Source organism: Saccopteryx bilineata, chromosome 4, assembly GCF_036850765.1.
Source record: "Saccopteryx bilineata isolate mSacBil1 chromosome 4, mSacBil1_pri_phased_curated, whole genome shotgun sequence".
Taxonomy (NCBI): Eukaryota; Metazoa; Chordata; class Mammalia; order Chiroptera; family Emballonuridae; genus Saccopteryx; species Saccopteryx bilineata.
Window position 1 is genome coordinate 252,876,416 of NC_089493.1, and position 16,606 is coordinate 252,893,021.

Genomic DNA, 16,606 nt, shown 5'->3' on the forward strand with positions numbered 1-16,606 from the left:
AAATAAAAAGAAGGAACAGGGAAAAAAAGGTTTAGAAGAAGGGGGTTTCAAAAACATTTTTGGCTTTAGAGAAAACAATTTACAATCATTAGCGTGAGTAAAATTCCTGCTTGGCCTAAGTTAATGAAAATATTCTGAAAGCAGAGAATTTTTAGAAATCACAAAAAACAAACACAAAAACAAAACTGTCCTCTGAACACCATTAGTGAGTAACAAGGGGAGCCAGGGTAAGTAAACATCTACGGTTGGTTCAGCGAATCCCTCCATGTCCTCAGAATAGGAGGTGAATATGCAGTTTGAGTGTGCTTTTCTGGATTCATGGGAAAAGTATCCTGGTGACTTTTTCTAAATTGGTTCCTTTAGCATTTATACTTTGATGCTTTTTACACTGTGTACTATATTGCCCTAAGGTAATTAAATATTAGTATGTATTTATAACTCTTTGGTTGCAAAATGACCAATGGTGGTATTGTTAATAATGCATAAGGAAGAGAGCAAGACAGTTAATTTCATTCTGGTTTTATTTCTTCGCAAATCCACAACTGTAGCCTCCTTCAGTTGTGAGAGAACGGACAGAGAATTATGGCAGTTCTCCTGTTGAGGTGCACCAGGTAGCCTTGGGCCCTCTTCTGAATCAGGTTTTCAGGTAGCTTGTTCAGCACTCTTGTGGAATTAGCTACAAAAAACAAACAAACAAAATGATATTTATTCAATGTTTATATCTCTGTAAAAAGAAAAGGAAAACATGATAATTATAAAATCATTTTAATATGTTATTTACTTTCTTCATCTACCCTGCAAAGCAGATATTAATGTTTATCCTATTTTTTTTAATAGTTGAGGAAACTGAGTCTTAAAAACTATCTTGTCCAGGTTCTTATAAGTGCTGTGAGATGGAACTTAATTCTGAGCACTAGACTCCAAAATTCTATCATAGCAGGTACTATGTTAAGAATTGTTCAAGTATTTGTTAATTGATCAACCCACATTAAGCGTTTGGCATTAGGTCCTGGCCAGTTGGCTCAGTGGGTAGAGTGTCAGCCCAGAGTATGGATGTCCTGGGTTTGATCCTCAGTCTGGGCACACATGAGAAGTGATCATCTGCTTCTCTTCCCTTCCCTTCCCTTTCCTTTTTCTTTCTTCTCCTCCCACAGCCAGTGACTTGATTGGTTTGAGCTCATCTGGGCACTGAAGATAGCTCAGTTGGTCTCAGCATCCTCAGGTGCTAAAAATAGCTCAGTTGATTCAAGCATCAGCCCCAGACAGAGGGTGCTGAGTGGATCTGGGTCAGGACACATATGGGAGTCTGTCTCTCTAGCTCCCCTCCTCTCACTTAAAAAAAAAAGTTTGGCATTAGCCAATAGTAAGAAAGTACCTCAGGACTGCACGCAATTTAGATGAGTGAATGAATGAAGCAGGTAAGCAAGGATATATTGCATATATACTATGGAAGGAATGTTTTTCAAGTGAATGGAATTCATACTTAATCATAAGATTGGTAGTAATCTTGACTAATTTATTGCTTTATTTGTGCTTATAATGAACTAAAGAAAAGATTTTTAGAAAGTATTCTTCAAGGTAATATTTTCAACTTGGAATCTAAAAGGATAAAAAAATTACTTTTTTTCGACATTCATTTTCTATGGAAGACTTTATTGTAACAATTATATTGCAATAAGATTTTTTCAAAAGGTTGACAGAATATCCCAAAATAGGTTTGAGCTACACTTCTAAGATATGTTTTCAATAGCTTTTTATGAAATACATATATTAATATAATTATAAATATATTATGAATATCTTTAAAATTATATCATAGTAACTTCACTGTTATATCCTTCATAAAACATAATTTCTATCATCATTAAAATTTATGTCACCAAACTGATTTAAACTTACTAAATTAAAAAAAAATTGAAAAACACGCTTTCCAAATTGATGTGATTCTATTGTATATGACACATACATATGAAAAAAAAAATACAGTTTAAGGTTAAAAATAGATTTTGCTTTGTGAATGCAGATATTCCACGGGCAAGAGAATAATTCCACAAGCAAGAAATAAATATTTTTATTTATGTCCATAGCCATTTTTCTTAGAGGATTTCACCAAATCCATTTGTCAAGTATTTAGACAGACTTTAGCAACTATGCCTTTATTTTGGAGGGTAAAGCTTTCAAGGCCAGATTATGTTACTGGAACGAGCCAGGTTTGGGGGCAGCTCATCGCACTCAGCTAATCAAAGAGACAAACTGGACTGAGTAATATATGAGCATCTTTAACTCAGAAATACTCGTACCCTGAGAGGGCAGCTAAATTCTGTCCACAAAGCTGCCTTAACACTGTCCTGGAGCTGGCAGTTTTTATAGGGTTCAGGGGCTGTTAGTAATGGTGTAAGGGGCAAAAGGAAATAAAAAAGAAAAAGTTCGTTCGGATAGTCACGTAACAACGTGCAGGAGGTGAGGGGTTCCGCTGCAGAAACGTCTCCTCTGCAAGTCCTTTTGATGTAGCACAGGCCTAATCAGCATGGTCCTGACTGGCGTCCTTGGTAAATTTTCAAGACAGCCAGGGCGAAGTGTCTCCCAGGAACAAACAGTTGGGACCTGGGGCCTCTGGGACCATCTGCCTCTAGGAATTATTTGTAAAAAGACAGCCTGTTTTCTTAAAATACAAAGTAAAGATTTAAGATTGGTGAACTAAGTTAGTTTCTAATTAATTTCTAGGGCTTGACTTTTCACAGTAAATCCTGTGGCTAGGTTTTCACAAAAAAAAACTGTTGTGATTTAAACTCCCCTAATTGTTAGGCCCCTACCCAATGTAAGCTTTCCCTGACATTCTCTCAAAGGTAAACTTTTTGCTACATTTCAAAGTTAAAGGCCAAGAAGCCACTAAGAGAGACTAGAAAGCGGGTTAACTGTTTCCTTACATACCTCCTATTCATTACAACTAAAAAATTATTATTACTGAAGCCAAATTTCTAACTTTGGTGCTCCCCTATCAATTACACAGGAGATAGATATTTATTTTTCTATGTAAAAGTGTCAAAGTCTTAAGTGGACATTTTTAATTTACTTCTAAAAATGATTTTAAAAATTGGTGCATACATATATTAAGACATTCCTTAAACCGGTTTTTTTTTATTACTCTTTACGATTTATGTGTATTTTGGTAGTTACTATTGAATGAAAAACTAAACACAGTAGAGCACAGTATTAGTCAAAGCTAGATATTTGGTGGTTGTTACTCTGAATTTCAGTGTAAAAGCCTGTAGTAGGACAGATTTTTAGGATCAACTTCACAGGCTTATGACCATTGCAACGGCACAGGGGCGCCCCCACCATATACATAGGCCCCCATTACTTCTGGGGTTTAATGATGTGCAGTCACTGTCTTGATACTTTAATATTTGAATTTGCATTTTGTGAGTGAAGTCTCATGGGCTGAGAGAGAACACGTTGGGGACGTGAAGCTTTCTGTCAGTCCTGGCACCACATTGGCCACCCAGTGCCCCTCCCACATCTGGAGATCACTGCGGCCCTGTCTCAGTGGGGGCAAAGTGCTGGCAGCCATGTGATATGCTTTGAGCTGCCAGGCAGAGCCCCAGAGTTTATAGGGGTCTGCAGAAGAGCCTGTGACAGATGGAGCGTGACATGAAATAGCAAATATAATAACAGAGTCTGAGTAAGAACGGACAAAGCTTTGTTCCTGCTTTTTGAGCAAGGGCCTTGCATTTCATTTTTCACTGAACACTATAAATTTTGTAGCTGTCCTTGGTAATTTGGAACTAATGTTATTGAATGTCATTGTCTGATGCACCAACTCAGATGAGAAGGGCAGTTCTGAGGTGCATGGTATTTCAGGGTGTCAGGAATTTATTTTAGAAAATGACCATCTGGCTTGAAAGACTTAAATATCATCTCTCTAAACTGCTGCTTTGTCAGATAGATGTTCACTTACTAATTATCCTCAGTACATCAAACATTACCTACACATTTGGTTAGCATGTCTTCCTCGTGGAGGTAGGCAGTACCTGCTCTGCTGCTGGGCTCAGGAAAGCAGGACAGCTCTCAGAGAACCTTCCTCAGATTCTGCAGAATTTCATAGATAACTCGTGAGAAGAAATTAGTTGTGTCAGCTTAGAACACAATGCTAGAATTAGCAATTTTATGTTCCTCATATTAAAATAATCATTTTCAAGGTGATTTTCTCAATATTCATAGTTTGTGAAGCACAAAATAAAATCTTTCCAAAATAGCTAGACATTGAATAGAATTTAAAGATTACAACAAAGCGCATACATAACTCGCTTTTCCTAATTTAATCATGTGTATTAAATTCTGTATGTATCTATACAATAATTACCATAATTAAACTTCTTATAACTTGGAACCAATACGTGGGCTGAATATAAAACATACTAAATGGGTAAGAGGAAACAGCACACAATGTTTTCTTAAAATTACCTAGGTCCTTTATCTGTCTACCTAGAATTCCTCACCTACATTCTTTTTCAAGCTGATAATACATTGGCTATTATCTTTTAAGAACCAGATTAAATGTGATTTTTATCAGTGAAGGCTCTTTGAAACTTTTTTTTTTTTTTTTTTTTGCATGTCTGGAGGAAACTGCCCAGTTGCCTCTACTGAATCGTTTTGTTTATTTTTTAATTCTTTCTAAAAGAGTGGTACTAAGTCTATTATTCAAAATCCACTCTCATCAGACTTTCTTGTTGCAGGAATATCATAACCAAAACAGGAGTATCCACAGCACCATTCAGAGGTGACTCTGGTATTTGTTACATCTTCAAGCACTATGGCAAGCTGCAGGAGTCTTCCCCTGTACCTACTTCTGACTACACTTAGTCCTCCACACATTACGGAACATGAAGCCAATTCTGATAAATACTTAAGTGAAAGAGAATCTCCATATGTATAATACCCACTCTTAGTTGTTTTAGGCTCAACTTGACAACCCATCTTTCAGGACTCCCATAGGCCATATTTGACAATAGTTTCATTAGAATGCTACAATAAACAAAGCATACCTATAGGGCAGTATCAAGTGATTCTTCAACAGGAGAGTTTCCACAAGTGACCATGATCAAGTCTTTCTCCAACTCTGAAAAGTGACAGCTTGAGTGTGAGAGTCTGAGATCAAGGGGAGATGAGAGACCAACCTTATCTAACACTTCTCATGTCCCATATAGGAATCAGTATCTCTTACAACACAAAGAACATGGCCAGTTACAAGAATGCACCACACTCAGAAATCCCAGAAGATATTTATAGTCAATTTACAGTCTTGCTAGGCCAGATGCAGTTTACAAATCAGGATGCATTTTTATCTTAACCAAAGTTGCATAGTAATACAGCTGACATTCTACCAGTATCAGGTTTCCATAGAAACAGAGCTAGAAAGTTAACTCTGGTCATTTTTCTTTTAACAGAGAAGTGTTTTTGCTACCTTTCTATTCACATTAGAAAACACTAATTCTGGACAATTTGGATTAGCAAAAAGGTCTTATTCTCTTATTTATATCAAAATAAAATTTAAAATGACCCTACCTATCCAATTTAAAAAAATTAAAAAGAATAACAAAGTGTTTCTGATATGACTACTTAATATTGCCAGATGACAGTTCTGCCTCATTTTGTGTCTAAATTCATTGCTAGTTGATGGCATTTAAAAATTTTGCTTTTAAAAACCCCTAAATCTAAAATGTACACCAGAGAGGTAATGAATAACTAGTGTCCACAAATACAACCATGTATGTATGTGAATTATTACATAAGAAAAACATGTCAAAATAGAGATAATTCAATAAATGCTATTGAAATAATCCACAATCCATTTGGAAAAATAAATTTATAAGTAATGTTACAATAAATAAGTTAGATAGGTTACAGACAGGATTGAGAACCTTTTTCTGTGAATGGACAGAATGATAAATATTTTAGTCTATATGGGCCATCTTATTTGTTACAAATACTCATCTCTGTAGTTTTAGCACCCAATGAATGGTGTGAGGGTAGCAAATTTGGCTTGCAGGTAGTAGTGCTGGCCTTGACCTAATCTTACCAGAGGCAGAATTTCCTTACCTAAAAAATGGTAAGACTACTTCATAGCTTTATATAACAAAGTGTGAACTATTTAGCTTCATGTTCAGATGTAACAGAAACCTAACTTTTTATATTTTTCATGTGTGTCATAATGCCTGCTTTATAGTTGGTGTTCCATACATTTTCATGTAACCTAATTAAGTGAAAACTTCTTGCTGCTATTAGTTTAACAGGAAACAAGGCACATTTTTTTGGTAATGATTTTGGTCTCTTCACAGTTACTACTTCTTAAAATCCAGCCAACACAGGACACATGATACACTGTCCCACAGTTAATATATTTTAAATTACATATACTTGTGTATAATATCTATATATAAATATGTTTGTTTTATAAAGTATATTTTTCTAACAATATATAATTCATATACATCATACAAATATATATTTATACTTAATAAAGTAGATTATAAGGAACAGAATTACAGTAAGATCCAAATAACTATAGAATTATGAGCTACTTCTGTTTGGACAAACTTTTTGTAATATTTTTAGTTCTGCTGCTGTCTTTGACATTTTAAAATCATGCCATCCTTTCTGCGTGGAAATACTCTCAGTCACTTAAGATGCTACCTACAGCCCAGCAGCCAGAAGCCACCCTCCAGCCACACTGCTCTCATCTCATGGCCCATGGCCATCACGCACATGTGGGAGTGCCGCCTCACTCATCACCGAGCGTTTCTCCTACCGCTACAACCCCCAAAAGTGGCATAAGAGCATATTCCACAACCTCATGCTCAATGGTTGCTTCTTTAAGATTTCGTGTGAGGACGGCCCACTGGATTGCTGACCCCAATGCCAAAGCCTTGTTCTAGATTGGCAGCTTCCTGAGCCTCCGCAAGCGGTTCAAGTGCTCAGACCTCCCCACTGACCTGGCCTACGGGCATGGTGCCAAAGCGGCCACCACCACCCGCCGAGCTCCCGGACGCCATCTATGCAGGCTAGGCCTGGCTGACACTCACCATGCCGCCCCCAGTTTTTCCCCGCTGCCTCACCAGTCCGGTTGGTGCTGTGTCTTCTGCCTGGTGCCTTGAGCAGCCGCTCAGCCCAGAACTGGGTCCCAGGCCATCCGGATCAGACAGTTTCTGCGCCTTGTTCAAGGCCAGCGCTTCTGCCACTACCAGCCCACCCACCACGTGGGGGTCGACCTGTCAACCCCTCTGCCTTCGCAGCTATCTTTGCAAACCCTGACATAGCGTACCTGCAAGGGGTCTGCAAAGCCCTTTTCACAGCTGCTGGCGGGTTGACTGGGCCCGCCTCGCCCCACGCAGGTGGCAGCAGTGGCTGCGTTGCCTTCTAGGGATGGACATCACCCAGCCAGTTCAGAGCGCTGGGGCCCTGCTAGAATCCTGGTGGGCAGTTTGGATGGGGTGGGGCAGTTCAGGGGTCTATTACGCTCACCATGTGACCCCGTCTTGGTGGGTGGATCATTTTTGTGTCCAACAGGTGAAGTCAGTGTACAGTGGAAAATTTATGAATGCCTCGGCTGTTTACACAGAATATCTCCAAGACCTGAGGACAGAACTGGAAAGAGGACAGAATTGAGAGCCACACAGAAGAGACCTTGGGCAGGAGAGGGTCAGCCTCCGAGTACATCATGTACGCACCTGGTTCACTTTGTTGATGGGAGTAAGTGGGGAGAGAGAGGCTCAGCTCACATACTGGGACAAAGGACCCTCGGTCAAGTGAAACTACCAAGGACCTGCCTTCTAGGGGAAGCACCGTAATGTCAACAACATACTCTAGGATCCGAATTGTGGGGAATCACATGACTTCACTCTTCCCTGTACTGCATGAAACTCAGGCTTTTTTACAGTTCGACCTATTATGCCTTTGACTATGTTACTGAAATAAAAAGGCTCCAATAGAGCCTTCCTTCTTAAGGTGAGGAAGGCAAGTTTGCAGGAGGAAAAAAAGATGCTACTTGCAAAAATTAATTTGACATTTAATAACTCAAATCCTAAAAATTAGCTGGTATCATTCATATTTTGCATATCACATTGTGTCTGGAAAAAAATTACCAAAATTTAAAAAGTGACCCTTAACAGTGCTTGAAAACTGACTTTATTCTATTCAAAATGTGAAGAAAAATGTAATTAATCTTAAGCAAAGACCTTTTGAACAGAATGAAGCAATTAACTACTGATCTGAAGAATGGGTCAGAGAGCATTTTTCCATGAATGCTTCAACTCATTGTTGGTTATACAGCATCTTGGTGTATGTGACTTATGTTTCATTATTGCAATGCCGAGCACATTTATTTAACTTTGTAGTTGTGATGGTGTATTACATGTCTCCATATTTGAGGCAAAAATACAAAAAAAATGTAGAGATTTTTTTAATGTTTGTATTTTTAAACCTATAATAATGGAAATTCATGATTTTTTTTAAATTAGCAAATTATAGATGAGAAGTTATTTGAAGTTTTTCTATAGTAAAAAAAGTATTTGAACTTGAGGTTAACAGGTTGAATGTGATATCCAGTACTATACAGGGAGAGTCTCAGGTATCTGTAACATATCTTGAAAACTCAGTAAGACTTAAATGCATTCCATTAAAACTCAGTCTTAGAATTTAGACAGCAAATATAGACATCCACTGGTTAGGAGATTTTATTATCTGCTTTTAATATATGGTCACCAATGACTGTGAGGCAAGTATCTGCTTCCAGTAGATACTTAAATAAAAACAGGTGGAACAGGAAAAGATTCATAAACAATGTTAGCTTTTATTACTTAAATAGATGTAAAATAAATAAACCTTTTTTGTTGTTGATCAAGAATCTGTTAAAAGTTTTGGGGTTTTTTATGTTAAATACCATAGGGCAGGATTGTAAGCATGGAAAACTCAGTCAACAACTGCCTCAGAAGAGATAAGAAAAATTCTGCCATGATGTTAGCAAGTAAAGGAGAAAATTTTCACTGTAGGAGGCACTACTTCCCCACAGAATACCTCTTGGCATTTCCTGAATGAGTGGGATTAACAATCTAAATAAATCAAGATGTAATAGCAACAGATAAAATTTAGAGGGATTATTAAAATAACATTTGCAAGACTCTGAATGATTCTTGAACTCATTAAATACTATGAAGAAAGAACAGTTCCTTATTTATGAATTCCATAAAGGACTGAACATGCAATTGACATCTGTTAGTAATGACTGTAATATACAATTCATTCAGTAGCTCAACATTTTGTTTTTATTGTGTTTTCTATCCAGAAAAGATCTTTAAAGGCAAAGCCTATTTGATGCTGTGCACACACAAAGTATGGTCACTGGGGGCTATACCACCAATGAAATAGTAGGTTACATTTTTTTTTTCTGGTCAAGAGAAAATAAATAGTACTCTTCAGTCTACAAGATGGATTTCCCTAGAGAGAATCCAATGAAAATAGCTGCAATTACAACAAGAGGTGAAGGAAGAGGACTGGTGACATTCTCTCTGAAAGATGAAGTTGAGGTCGATGCAGGCCTATCCGAGTGTGCTCCCTTTCTGAGTCTTAAGCCTTCTCTCAGGAGTCGATTTTCTTCAGATAGCTTCATTATTTCTCCCTGAAGTCCTTACACTCTTCCACGAGGTTCCTTGTTTCAGCATCATTGATGAAACACTATGTGGTTTTGGCCTGGGTTCGTCTTGTTTAGATACATTTGGCGGAACAGCTTCGATAGGTTCCATATTATTTACTTTATCATTTTCATTGGGCATTTCAAAGGCATATCTCAATTTAGAATCTTTAATTCATCGGTTTTGCCTCTTTCCACACAGCTCCCAGATCTGAAATGTTTGGTGGAGCAAAAACTGTACCATAAACTGTGTTTATTTTTTTCACTGGGATTGTAGTCAAAAAGGCTATAGCACTATTGATACAGTCACAGTCAAGCCTGGGCCAAAAATTCTGCTGTTGAGCCTCATACAGTACTGACGAGGTGTTATAAGTCTTCACTTTGAAACATACCTTTTTATCCAATGGATTTCACAACTTAAAACTTGTCGTGATTATATCTGTAAAGAGGCCTTTGAAGTTGAGGTCTGTGGGAAGGTGGGGCACCAGGACCTGCTGGGGCTTGCCGTGGCCCCAGAGGCAGATGCCATGGGAGAAAAAGCACAGACCCTGGAGCTTCTGCAGTGTTCGCTGGTGATGTGGTTAAATGGCAGCGAGATCTATGATGGGACCAGTTCACAGTTCCCGCACCCTGACACCTTCCGCTGGGTTGGTGCGGGTTTATGGGGCACCCACTGGGTCAGCAGCTCAGGGTCTCACAACTAACTCAACCCCACATCAGTTCCCGCAAGCATGTGCACTGCTATCCTAGGTACCCCACCAGGTGACTTATGCCTGCCTATGTGGTCACCTGAGCAGTTGGAAGCTCACAGCACTCAAACTCTCTCTTAAGTGAGAATGAATGAGCTATTTTGCTCTCTTCAATTTGCCACTAAGAAATATCTGCAACTTAAGTTATTAGCTATTACGTTCAGCTGATGGCTTGGCCATTCTTTTGCTATAAATGTCTGCCTTGTGTATGGTCTCTCCTCCTCCATCATACTTTCCACACTTCCTCCAGACACTCCCCAGAAATACCTCTATTTTCTCCCATCAGTTGTATGCTACCAAACAGTATTGATGGTACCATTTCTGTGTCTTTGTCTTGGAAGTTCCCTCTATTGGAAATATCCTTGTTTCATAAGTGATAGAAAGTATTACTTTTGCAAACTCCCATTTATTCCTCTAGTGTCAGTATGCCTGTACTCCTATGCGCATTCTTTATTTCATACTTATATGTGTTATGGTATAATTTTTTTACTGTGAATATTAGTGTGTCTCCTTACCTTCTGGGTATTAGTCTCCTTGGAGAGCAAGAAATTAGGAATCAGATACTGGTACACGTAGGTGGGAGTACATATTTTTGAATGAATGATAGATTGTTTTATCTATTTAATAAGCTATAATAATAATGTAACTGTTAAAGACTCCTGTATCACAGAAGTATGAAAATATAATTGGCACATTTAATTATCTTTGCCCCAATTACATGAATCATGTTCCTATGTATTTATAAAAAGCCACCTATGTATGGCTTTTCATACTTTTTTATTTAATAGTAAAACCAAAATATTAATTATTTTAGGATTGCTGCTGATATATTAGTAACAGCTTGAGGGCCCATTTACTTTACATATGTGGAAGCTTGGATCTAAGTAAGTGATAAAATAAATGGCACAAATAGGCAGACGCAAGTGATGAACTAAGTGCAGCTTAGGTGTCTTCTCTACCCCTCCTCAATATGCTCTTGCATCTTCATGAGCAAGTCTGTGATGAAAAATTGTCTTCTACTAAGTCTGTACCTTTCATAGAACATCTTTCACGGTGAGCCAGACACATTGACTAACTAATGATTTTTCTTGAGTTAAACTTGGAGTTGAGAGGGAAGATTATTTTTTTCATCTTGATTATTTTAATTATTGAGTACTAGAACTTTATCTTGCTAGTTGGTAGTAACAAAGTTAAAAACAATTCTTATTTATCTAATATAATGATAATAACTGTGTTTGTTACAGAATAACTAAATGATATACTCTGAGGTCTGTGTGTTTGTTTGTGTCTCAGTGTTGAAAAAAGTACCATGCATTTGGAATACACCTACCCTCAAATGAAAGATTTAAAACACAGGTTCTCAGATGGACTTGAAGAGATTAAAAATACACTTAAAACTATTACTCTGATTTTGACTATTCTAATCATTTTCTAGTCATTTAATTATGGTGCCATGTTTATTTTAATAATTTTCTGCACCTATTTTAGTAAGTCATTGCATAAATATTTTTATTACATCATAACTTAAACAGAAGACCATAGACACATTCCACATTAAGTGATGCTAAGCATATTTGATTTTGGGTGGGTAAGGTGAGAATTATGGCTAAGTTTTACTTCTTTTTGTGTTCCAAAAATATATATTCATTAGTTATAAATATGAATATAATTATTTTAAGGTGCTAATTTCAGATATCCATGAAGATTAGTTCTTTGGCATCAAGGAAGAGTATCATTTTGGCAATTTGATGGTACATTTAACTAGACAGAATGCAATGAAAGATTACATTATGCAATGCGTTTTTTTAATGCTTTTTTTTTTTCTTTTTTTTTTTTACTTCAAGGGACATAAAACCAATCCAAATGGTCTTAAACAAGTTGCTCCTGATCTCTTAGCTCTGCTCTCCTCGACATTAACTTCTCTTTCGGGTTTCAACCTGTGGTAAAATGGCCAAAATATATCTGAGTCCCCGCTTCTAGTTCATCAGGAATCTCTTTCTTCAACATCCTGGAATCAACCACTGTGACCGAGGAACTAAGATAGGCTGATTGGCTTAGAACAGCGGTTCTCAACCTGTGGGTCGCGACCCCGGCGGGGGTCGAACGACCAAAACACAGGGGTCGCCTTTGTTTTGGTCGTTCGACCCCCGCCGGGGTCGCGACCCACAAGTTGAGAACAGCTGGCTTAGAAGGTCACATGCTTCAGACTTGCAAATAAAGGTAGAATCTCATCCAGGGCATGTAAACAAGGATCAAGTGGAAGGGTGATCTCTTGAAGAAACTTGGTACAGTATGTTCAGAAGGTAGATGCTCTCTACAATAAGTCAGTGAGCTTTTATAGTTAAAATAATGAATGTCATGCCATGGAAGCAGGTGATCGGAAGACTTCAGACATCATTCAAGCAATGCTTTTATTTTCTTTTATTTATTTATTTTAATTTTTAAAAATGTTTTATTAATTTTAATGGGGTGACATTGATTAATCATGGTACATAGGTTCAGAGAAAACATCTCCAGGTTATTTTGACATTTGATTATGCTGCATTCCCATCACCCAAAGTCTTCCGTCACCGTCTATCTGGTTTTCTTTGTGCCCTTCCCCTCCCCCCACTCCTTCACTTTCTCCTCTTCCTCCTCCCCCCACCCTGTAACCCCAACACTGTTGTCCATGTCTCTGAGTCTCATTTTTATGTCCCACCTATGTAAGGAATCATACAGTTCTTAGTTTTTTCTGATTTACTTATTTCACTCAGTATAATGTTATCAAGGTCCAAAAAATATGGATCGCTTCAGGAATTTGCGTGTCGTCCTTGCGCAGGGGCCATGCTAATCTTCTCTGTACCGTTCCAATTTTAGTATATGTGCTGTCAAAGTGAGCACTTTTTTGTTGTTTTAAATAAAGTTTCTAGCTTAATAAAATGATTCCTTGAACTATTTTAATAATGATACATATATAAAATATATATTTCCAGATATAAATATCTCTAGATATTTTATAAATTTTCAACTTACATAAATATAGTCTGAAAATTTATGCAATTCTCTGAGAACTAGGTGCATTTATAAGTGGACAAAGTTATCTGAAGTTTTAAAAACTATTAGAAGCAGATCTTTTCATTGAAATATAAGCATGCTACTACTAAATTTTTATGACTGACACATTATTTTTATATATGAAATTTAAATAGACTATATGTTTAAAATATGTTTGGACATTTAAAGTAAAATTTTTGATAATTCAAATAATTTTAAATCCAGCTTTAACAGATGACCACCTTGTTCTTAATGTTCTGTTTTTGTTGAACTGTGCTTACTATTTAAACTGATCTTTTGTCTTTTGTTCTTGTTCTTCTGACAGCTCCTTCAGGTTGGAAGGAAAAATCTTTATTTGGAGGCATGTCAGCTCATTTTTCTCACTTCAGATTCATCATTATGACTTCTTGAGGCCAGATCTAATTTTGAAATAACAGGAGCCTTTCCATCTGAGAGCAGCGAATCCCCTCAACTTTGGAGCACAAATGATGACTGATACGGTCTGCATAAAATCACCTGCCTCTAGTCTGACAGCCATGAGCAGAGCCCTAGGGGGGTGAAAAAAAAGCCACAGCCTTAAATCTCTTCACTCAGAAATTACAAAGAATATTAAAAGGAAAAAAAAAGATGAAAATAAACAATCAAGCCAACAAAAACAGGCACCAAACAAAATCCATCCTACTTCATTCACCATGAAAATAAGTATTCCCAGATGTGAACCCATGAAAATGTATATTCAGCAATTAAGCTAGTAAATTATCAATTGATTTATCATTTGGGAAAGTAAAAGTATAGAGATAGGAGATATCTCTAGCCAGAATTACTCAGCATTTCAAAATAAGTATGTAGACAAAGAGAAACTGAACAAACAGAGGAGCATTGCAGCAATGAACAGTATTAGGACAGAATGCTGCTGTTTGCAGAGAGGATGTTTGCCACCTTGTGTATACCCTTAAAGCCATAGTGGAATAACAGCATTCTTGTCAATTGCTTGAAAAGTTTCTGCATTCAGTCCTTCACTCCATATTGGTTGAGAGGGGGGGAGATCAGTTCTTACTGATTATTTCTCAATGCACTTCTAATATTTGCACTGTCACTTCCATTCAGGGTAATGATGTGTGCTATTATTTGCACAGATGGTCCCCATGAGTTTTGAGACCACAACAAGCAGTTTCTTACAGGAGTCCATAAAAGAAACAAGAATTCTGCAGACATTAATTTCTCTTCCTTCTATAAAAATCAATTATCTAAAAAAAAAAAAGGTCTTGTCTCATTAAAATAACAGCTAGAGAATAATAATGAAAAAGTATCGGTGTGGTCAAATGAATGAAAAAGGGATCAAAATTTTTTAATGAAGATCATTTTTTATCATTAACAATCAAGAAGTCAAGTACAGTGAACTGTACACTAAACATTTGTGTTGAACATCTATTTGTTCTCTGAATTAAAAAGAAATCATTTGTAATTTGTATTTGACATATAAGAGTTTTTATAGTCATTTATCTATGCTTCATGGGAAAATGTATCAGACAAACAAACAGCATTTTCAGTTTATTTTTCTAAATAAATGTGTTGTTTGTATTATTTGTAGTTGCTTATTTTATTTGATATTCTTTATCTGAAAAATAAGTTTCCTATCTTTTATTGGCAAGCTTTTGTCATGTTTATTTAAAATTAATTGAAAAATGAAGGATCAAGTATTTCTGTGGTATAAAATTGGGCTATTTTCTAAACCAGGAAGAAAAAAAATGATATATTCTCACTACAACTCTCTTGTCAATGATTATTTTAATATTCTGGGTATACTAATAATCTAGAGTTAGTTTCAGTATCTGCTGGAAAACAGAAAGGTTGGGTGTTGTGTCAGAAAGGATTTGTCTCTTTATTCTCTTGCTGAAAATCTGCTCCAGAAGATGAAAATTAAGTACGTTTTTTAGTCCAGTAATCATACCTAACCAATCCGCATAGAACTTCCATCAGTATATATCAAAATCACTAGGCTGGAGCAAAAATGAAAATCAACAAGGGCTTACCGAACACCTGTGAAGTGTTCATCCTTTCTGATGCTTACCAGCTGGAGTCAGTATTTATGACTATTGCCGCCCCCAATAAATAGTGTGCAACTCAAATTAATTTCTTCTTTTTTACTGAGGCATAATTGACATCACATTTTTTTCCGTTTCAGGTGTACAACATAATATTTCAATATTTGTATGTGTTGAGACATGATTTCCACGATAAGTCCAGTGAATGCCCATTACCACACATAGTTACAGTATTTTTCTTGTAATGGGAACTTTCAAGATCCAGTCACCTAACTACTTTCAAATATACAATACAAGATTATTATTTTAAAAATATCTCATTTTTCAATTACAATTGACATGCAATATTCTGTTAGGTTTATGCAATATATTATTCACCATAGTTACAGTAACATTTGTGGCATTCTGGAGGTGGCTAGGGGACAGAGCGAAGATAGTGCCAGCCCTTCAAAATGTCTGGAAAGGATTACAGTCAGCCGGGAAAAGTGTATTTAATCAGAAGCCTGTCCCTGAAATGCACCTAGGAAGATCAGATAATAGGCCTGTGTTCCCCTGGGTCTGTGCCCTGGGGGTGGTAGCCATTTCAGAACTCTCTCCCTGGGTTGTAGTCCTCTGACACCCAGGAGCATAAGCCCCACTGAGCACCAGAGCCAGGCAATGTAGAGATGTTCCCTGGAAGTGTTACAGGGGGAACAGCGAAACCTTGATTCTTGTCTTCCTGAGAGAAAGGACTCAATCAAGAGACAAAGTGCAGCAAGTAAAGGAAGAATTTATCGGACATGTAGGAAGAAAGAGAAAAGGGGACCTTGGAGACAGGTTCAGGGGATTTGCCCGGGATGAGCTTCAGAGAAACAGAGAGGCAAGGAAAACACACGGGGGTGGGGTGGGGTAGAAGTAATGGGGGTAGACAGAGGAGTGCTCCCAGAAGGGAGAGTGGGACCTTTTTCCCTGGGACCTTTTTCTAAGGGATTTTAAGGGTGGGGATGTTAGGAGATGATCAGCCAGGAGAGTCTTTTAATAGAATATTCATCTGCTCTCCAGGTCTGTCTTTTAGGGTTGTGGTCTTTATGGGTGGTTGGCCCCAGGGCAGGAGG

At 37.3% G+C, this 16,606-nt stretch overlaps 1 protein-coding gene, 1 non-coding gene and 1 pseudogene across 4 annotated transcripts in view; 1 reads left to right on the forward strand and 2 right to left on the reverse strand.

The window, feature by feature from the left end:
• PRR16 (proline rich 16) overlaps positions 1–15,048 on the forward strand; it is a 311,132-nt gene extending 296,084 nt beyond the window's left edge. For all 3 annotated transcript variants that reach the window (XM_066274167.1, XM_066274169.1, XM_066274170.1), the window contains exon 3: positions 13,793–15,048. The gene's annotated coding sequence lies outside the window, so the exon portion shown is untranslated. The remainder of the gene's footprint in view (positions 1–13,792) is intronic.
• LOC136336351 (vesicle-associated membrane protein-associated protein A pseudogene) lies at positions 9,476–10,214 on the reverse strand (annotated as a pseudogene).
• LOC136336927 (U6 spliceosomal RNA) lies at positions 13,208–13,314 on the reverse strand. The gene has a single exon (XR_010731661.1). It is a non-coding gene; the product is annotated as a U6 spliceosomal RNA (small nuclear RNA).
• Positions 15,049–16,606: the final 1,558 nt, after the last annotated feature.